This window comes from Lepisosteus platostomus, chromosome 10 (assembly GCF_059453375.1).
Source record: "Lepisosteus platostomus isolate fLepPlt1 chromosome 10, fLepPlt1.hap1, whole genome shotgun sequence".
NCBI classification, from domain to species: Eukaryota; Metazoa; Chordata; class Actinopteri; order Semionotiformes; family Lepisosteidae; genus Lepisosteus; species Lepisosteus platostomus.
Window position 1 is genome coordinate 55,976,577 of NC_142620.1, and position 5,858 is coordinate 55,982,434.

Sequence of the window (5,858 nt, forward strand, 5' to 3'; positions counted from 1 at the left end):
CAATACCATTTTTGCAAGAATTATCTGATGCTTAAAACATTTGCCAAAAGAAACATATTACTAAAGAAAAGACATTTCCAATAGTTTTTTTTTAATGGTTTTGATTGTTTTAGACTAATATTTGTTGATTTGGGGAACATTTTCAAATATAATGACTGGAGGGCTTCAGAGACAATGAAGAATTGCTCTTTTGAACCTGTCACGATCGCTAACCCCTCCTCTTAAGGGCGCTCCAGCCATTCCTTGTTCACTCCCATTGCCTGCACCTGTTCCCTATTCCCGCTCCCCCTTAAAAGCCAGACGCGGACCTCACTCCTGATTCCTCATTGATTTCCGCATCGAGATAGCCCGGGGTCCTTCTGCGTTTGGCTCCGTTATGGTTTTAACTTTCTGTTCCTGATCCCCTGCCCCGCCGGTCCCGACCCGGTTCATGGTTTTAAACCCTGGATGGATCTCCTGGCTTTGGACTCTTCTCTCCCGTCTGGATTCCCCGTTTGGACTTCGGCTTTGTTTGTTTCCCCTGACTCACTTTCCCAGTACACCAGCTCACCTTGGACACGCCCCCCCTGCATCCTGACCCTTTCCTGCATGACTTTCTCCCTCGTGTATCTTCACTATTCTGGATCGCGTTGTCCGCATAGGGCCCGGAAGGAACTGCTACGTGACAGAACCCCAGCTAGGGTGGAGGTTAGCATTCCAAAACTACTTCATGAATTTTTACAATCACTGCTGGATTTGGGGTGCCAAGTGCACTTTTGGATGAGTTTAGTTTGTTCCTATCTGAAACTTTTTTTTCCAGACGCATTAAGGTACATGGATGGTGTGGTGCACCACTTGGTAATTGTATTGAGGGATGTGAAAATCCTATGCCTGGAGAAGTTCAGATATAGATCGTGAGAATGCTCAGTTGACACATCAGGAAGTGTTGGGGTTAACATAACACACTATGTAGATAAATGTAAGCTCAGATATGGATTTTAGTGTGAATTGAACTGTGACTTCCAGGCTCTAGATGTTTCTGAAAAAAAATTGATAGGAGCTCAAAACGACTCATTCTAAACCTGACTTGGGACCCAAAATCCAGGAATAAGCTTAAAAATTGTCTAAGAAGTGTGGGAATGGTAACCTTAACCCTACCTGGAGTGTCCACTGAGCATTTCCACGAACTCTATCTGAAGTTCTCTGGGCATAGGATTTTGACATGTTCCCCAAACCAAAAGGAATGAGTGGGGAAACAATCAAGACCGCGGATAGAAGCACTTGGGTTTGAATGAGTTTCAATCATGCTTGGTTGCTCGTCTGATCCGTTTGACTCTGTTTAGGAATACAACTGCGACATCCAGGCCCCCCAGAGTTTTGGAAAAATAAATTTAATCTAGGATCACGAAACTTCTTGTCTTAAACCTGACTTGGGCCCCAAATCCAACCCTGAGATTAAAAATTCTGTAAGTAGTGTGTAAATGCTGATCCTTACCCTACTTGGTGTCCACTGAGCATTTCCGCGAACTCTAGTTGAAGTTCTCTGGGCATGGGATTTTGACATGTTCCCCAAACCAAGAGGAATGAGCAGGAAACAATCAAGACCACTGATTGATCTTGCATCTGAATGAGATTCAATAGTGCTTGGTTTCAACGTTTGATCTGACCGACACAGATGTAAGATATGATTGCCGCCTGGTGCACCGCGACATCCAGGTCTCCAGAGTTTCTGGAAAAATAATTTTAGATAGGAGCTAAAACTCATTCGTCCTATACCTGACTTGGGACCCAAAGTCCAAGTCTGAGCTTAAAAATTGTCTAAGAAGTTTGTGAATGCTAACCCTAACCCTACCTGGTTTATCAACTGAGCATTTCTGTGATCTATACAGTATATGAAGTTCTCTGGGCATTTTGAAATGTTCCCCCAACCAAAAAGAATGAGTGGGGAAACAACCTAGACCACTGATTGAAGCTCTTGCATTCAAATGAGATTCAACAGTGCTTGGTTACAATGTTTGAACCAACAGATTCAGATTTGGGATTCAATTGCCACATGCTTTTGGGGCCAAAGTCCACTTCTAGGACAAGTGATGTTTTGCTCCTATCTGAATTTTTTTTCTGAGACTTTTTGGTGCATGGGCAGTGCTGTGCAGTGCTCGGTAATTGTATCCCAAAATGGAGTTGGTCAGATCAAAAGTTCTAACCAGACATTATTGAATCTAATACATTTGCCAGGGCATTTATCAATGTTTTTATTGTTTCACACTCATACTTATTGGTTTTGGGAACATGTCATTATTCAGATTCAGATGTGGATTGTGGAGCTGCTCAGTTGAATCCCAGCTGGAGTTAGGATTAGTATTCCAACACTACTTAGTCAATTTTTTCCACTCACTGTGGATTTTGGGTCCCAAGTGATATTTCAGGATGAGTGTAACTTGTCCTAACTTAAACTTGTCTTTTGACTGCTTTTAATGTATATTGTACCATCAGTTTTTGTATTCCACCAATCAATGACATGAGAAGTTTTGAAGAATACCTATTCTACTGACTAAACTCTCTGAATTTTGTCATTTAACTTGCATATGTAACTGGAGTCAGCATTTATTAGTTTTTTTTAACCCAAACCCTACACTGGCCTGGAATGTACGCTCATTTCAATATCATTTTGCAACATTTATCAGCTGATTGAAAATTTGAAATACATTACTAAAGAAAAGACATTTCCAAGAGTTTTTCAATGATTTTGATTGGTTTAGACTTATACTGTATTTGCTGATTTGAGAAACATTTTCAAATATAATGACTGGAGAGCTTCAGAGACATTGCAGAATTGCTCTATAGAACCAAAACTCCAGCTAGCATTCCAACACTACTTCAGGAATTTTTACAGTCACTGCTGGATTTTGGGTCCAAAGTGCACTCTTGGATGAGTGGTAATTTGTATTCCTACAGTACCTTAAACTTTTTTTTTTTGACTACTTATATTGTATTTTGCACGATTCAGCAATTGTACTCCTAAAATGAGTCGGGTAAAAACTTGTAAGAAAACCTATTCTACTGGATAAACTCTCTTAATTTTATCATTTAACATGCAGCTAGATGTCTAACTGGTGTCAACATTTAATGGTTATTGTAACCCGAATACTACACTGGCCTGAAATGCATTTCAATACCATTTTTTCAACTGATTTAACATTTGCCAAAAGAAGATAAATTACTGAAGAAGTTACGTTTCCAGGAGCTTTTTTTTCTATGGTTTTGATTTTTTTTTTTTTATTCATGTTTGGTTTGAGGAATATTTTCATATCCGATCGCTGGTGGGCTTCAGAGACTCATTGCAGAATTGCTCTGTTGAAACCCCAGCCAGGTTTCAGGTTGGCTTTCCAAAACTACTACCTTTTTTTTCTTCTTGACAATCTTCTGTTTAAAGGTAAACAAGTTTCTGAATCATGAATATTGGTTTTAATCGCAGTGCACGTGTACATAAAACTGCATCTTTGTTTAATATTGGAAAAACTTTTGATGAACCTGAAAGAGATGGTTTAGGCCAGTTTACTTATTTAAAAATGTTTGCATTTAGCAAATTGTGATTATTAACAATGTTATCAATTTGTTAATTGATTGGATTTAAATATCCGAACACTGGACTAAACATTATTATATGAAGCATTTTTTTTTTTAAAGAAAAAAGATTCATGAATCTCACCAGGTTCAGTGTTTCTCTCCCTTTCTTCTCTTAAATGTCCATAGGATATACAATGTATAATATAAAAAGGATTGAAAAAAGTAAAATCCTATTTTAAGAAAGGAAAAATAATCTCCTGCAGAATACACTTGATGTTAAAATATTTTCTGCTTAGGTGAAGCTTAACTGTATTTTATTCTCCAAGATTCCCACTAAGTTGCACCAGAAGCATAGGTACAGAAAGACAGGAAGCTTGTAACATGCACTAAGATACCTTTTAAACTAACAAATATGTTTTATATTGACACTAAGTGCTTTTGGGTGACTTAGAGAGAAATTATGGTTTATTAAGCTCTCTGTAAATTAATGACTGTGGCAAGTGCGATGGGCCTGTGCATGGGAAACAACAGAACAAGGAGCGATGTACTGTATGGGGTATTTCAACATCAAAGCCTGGCTCCTAATTGTTTTGATGCCTTTCCTCTTTCTTTTCTGCGTCTACTTGAGTTTTCTGAGCCTTTGCCTCCAGCAGCTTCGAATAATACAGAAAGCAAAAACCTAAATGGGCAAGGTGGTACAGTTTGCAAGTTGAAGCAATGGAAAATTACTTGCACTATTGAAACGCTTAAGACTTTGCGACAGCACTTTAGAGTAGAGGACGCAAACAGCAATGTAATGACATAATTATAACTGTAAAGCACCAAGTAACTGAACAGTGAATGGATGAGCAACCATTTTTTTTTATAGTTATACAGTCAGACTACCTGTCTGGGTATGATGTATTTAAACAGGATTGGACAGCAGGTTAGGAAAGAGCAATATTAAGAAGCAACAGTTTCTGTGCTCCTGTAGTGTTATCTCACATGCAGTCTACTCTGTGAATCTAATGCACACCTCATACATCGTTCTGCTTTGTTCCCCTCTTACAGGGCTGTGCAGGAAGCTCAGTTCGACTCCGTCTCCGTGTGAAGTTCCCACCTGGCCAGGTTTTTCTGCTCCAAAGCTCAGGCTATTAGACTTTCACTTGATATCGCAAAGCGTGTTAATTGCTGAAGCCAACTCGCACAATTTGTTTCGCTTTACTCCTCGCCATCACCTACTCAATAAAGAATACACTCCTTCCAGGACTGTTTCCATCAAGCCGCCCTGCAGGGTTTACTAATCTCAATTGTTTGTTTGATCAAGCTTGACTGTGTGAAGTGGTACAATAAAGTATATTAATTAACACAGGCTAAAGAACTATGTTAAATTATAGGCTACTAAGCAGAGATATTAGCAGAGAACTATGTAGACAGGTCAAAAGATGATTTCTGTATACTAATGTCAGGCAGTTCTAAACCTCTTTAGAAACCTATTATCATTATTTAGAACTTTTTTAATATGTGAAGCAGTTTCATGTGTGAACAGAGTAATATGATATATTATTATAAACTGCAGCTCTCATGTCAGGCATTTATTATATCTTGTAATGTCTGAGTATAATGAAGGCAATTGACAAAACTGTATTTAGATAATATAACACTGATGCCTTCAATACATGAGAAAGGGCCATTCCTGTTTCCTTTTATTATTAGTGATTTTTACTGCACTTTATTTCGGTTAAGTCTCAAGTTTTTTTTTCCCCCCAAAGACTTTTCCTTTTGCAGTTGCATCGAAAGAGAGACTGTTTGCAGTTTTATCACATCCAAGAGCTGAAAGGTCTTCTGTTGATGCTTGAACACACCCACATTGAAACAGAAATTTGCATGAAATGCTGTTCAGATTAATGCACTACACTTTTTACTGTTTCTGTTACACCAATTGAATCATGATTAAAAGGAGACCTTGTTTATTAATGCATTGCACAGACCTTCACTTTTATTAAAGAAAGCAAATGGAAAGTAACAAAATATTTATTTTATTGAGTTTAAAAGCCTGCCCCTGACCCCAGCTTTGACTTCAGAGTGAGTCTGTTTTAGAATTGTTGCATCTTATGTGTTTTCTATTAAAATAAAGTCCAGATACAGTTTTGGATAGTGAAGGTGTTTATACAAACTGGGCTGCTTCCTGGAATATGGAGATCAGCAATGCAAGTCTGCATTGAGGTGGGAAATACTAAGGTTTACCTTACAGGTAATTACAAAATGACCTGCAAGCTGCTAGGACACAGACACTGTACAAAAAAATCTTTTTTTTCATTATGTCCAGGAAA

At 38.2% G+C, this 5,858-nt stretch overlaps 1 long non-coding RNA gene across 1 annotated transcript; it reads left to right on the plus strand.

Annotated features, from left to right (window-relative positions):
* The first annotated feature begins 330 nt into the window (after nucleotides 1–330).
* LOC148654158 (uncharacterized) lies at nucleotides 331–4,906 on the plus strand. Its single transcript, XR_015924976.1, has 2 exons — nucleotides 331–687; nucleotides 4,597–4,906. It is a non-coding gene; the product is annotated as an uncharacterized LOC148654158 (long non-coding RNA).
* The last annotated feature ends 952 nt before the right edge of the window (nucleotides 4,907–5,858 follow it).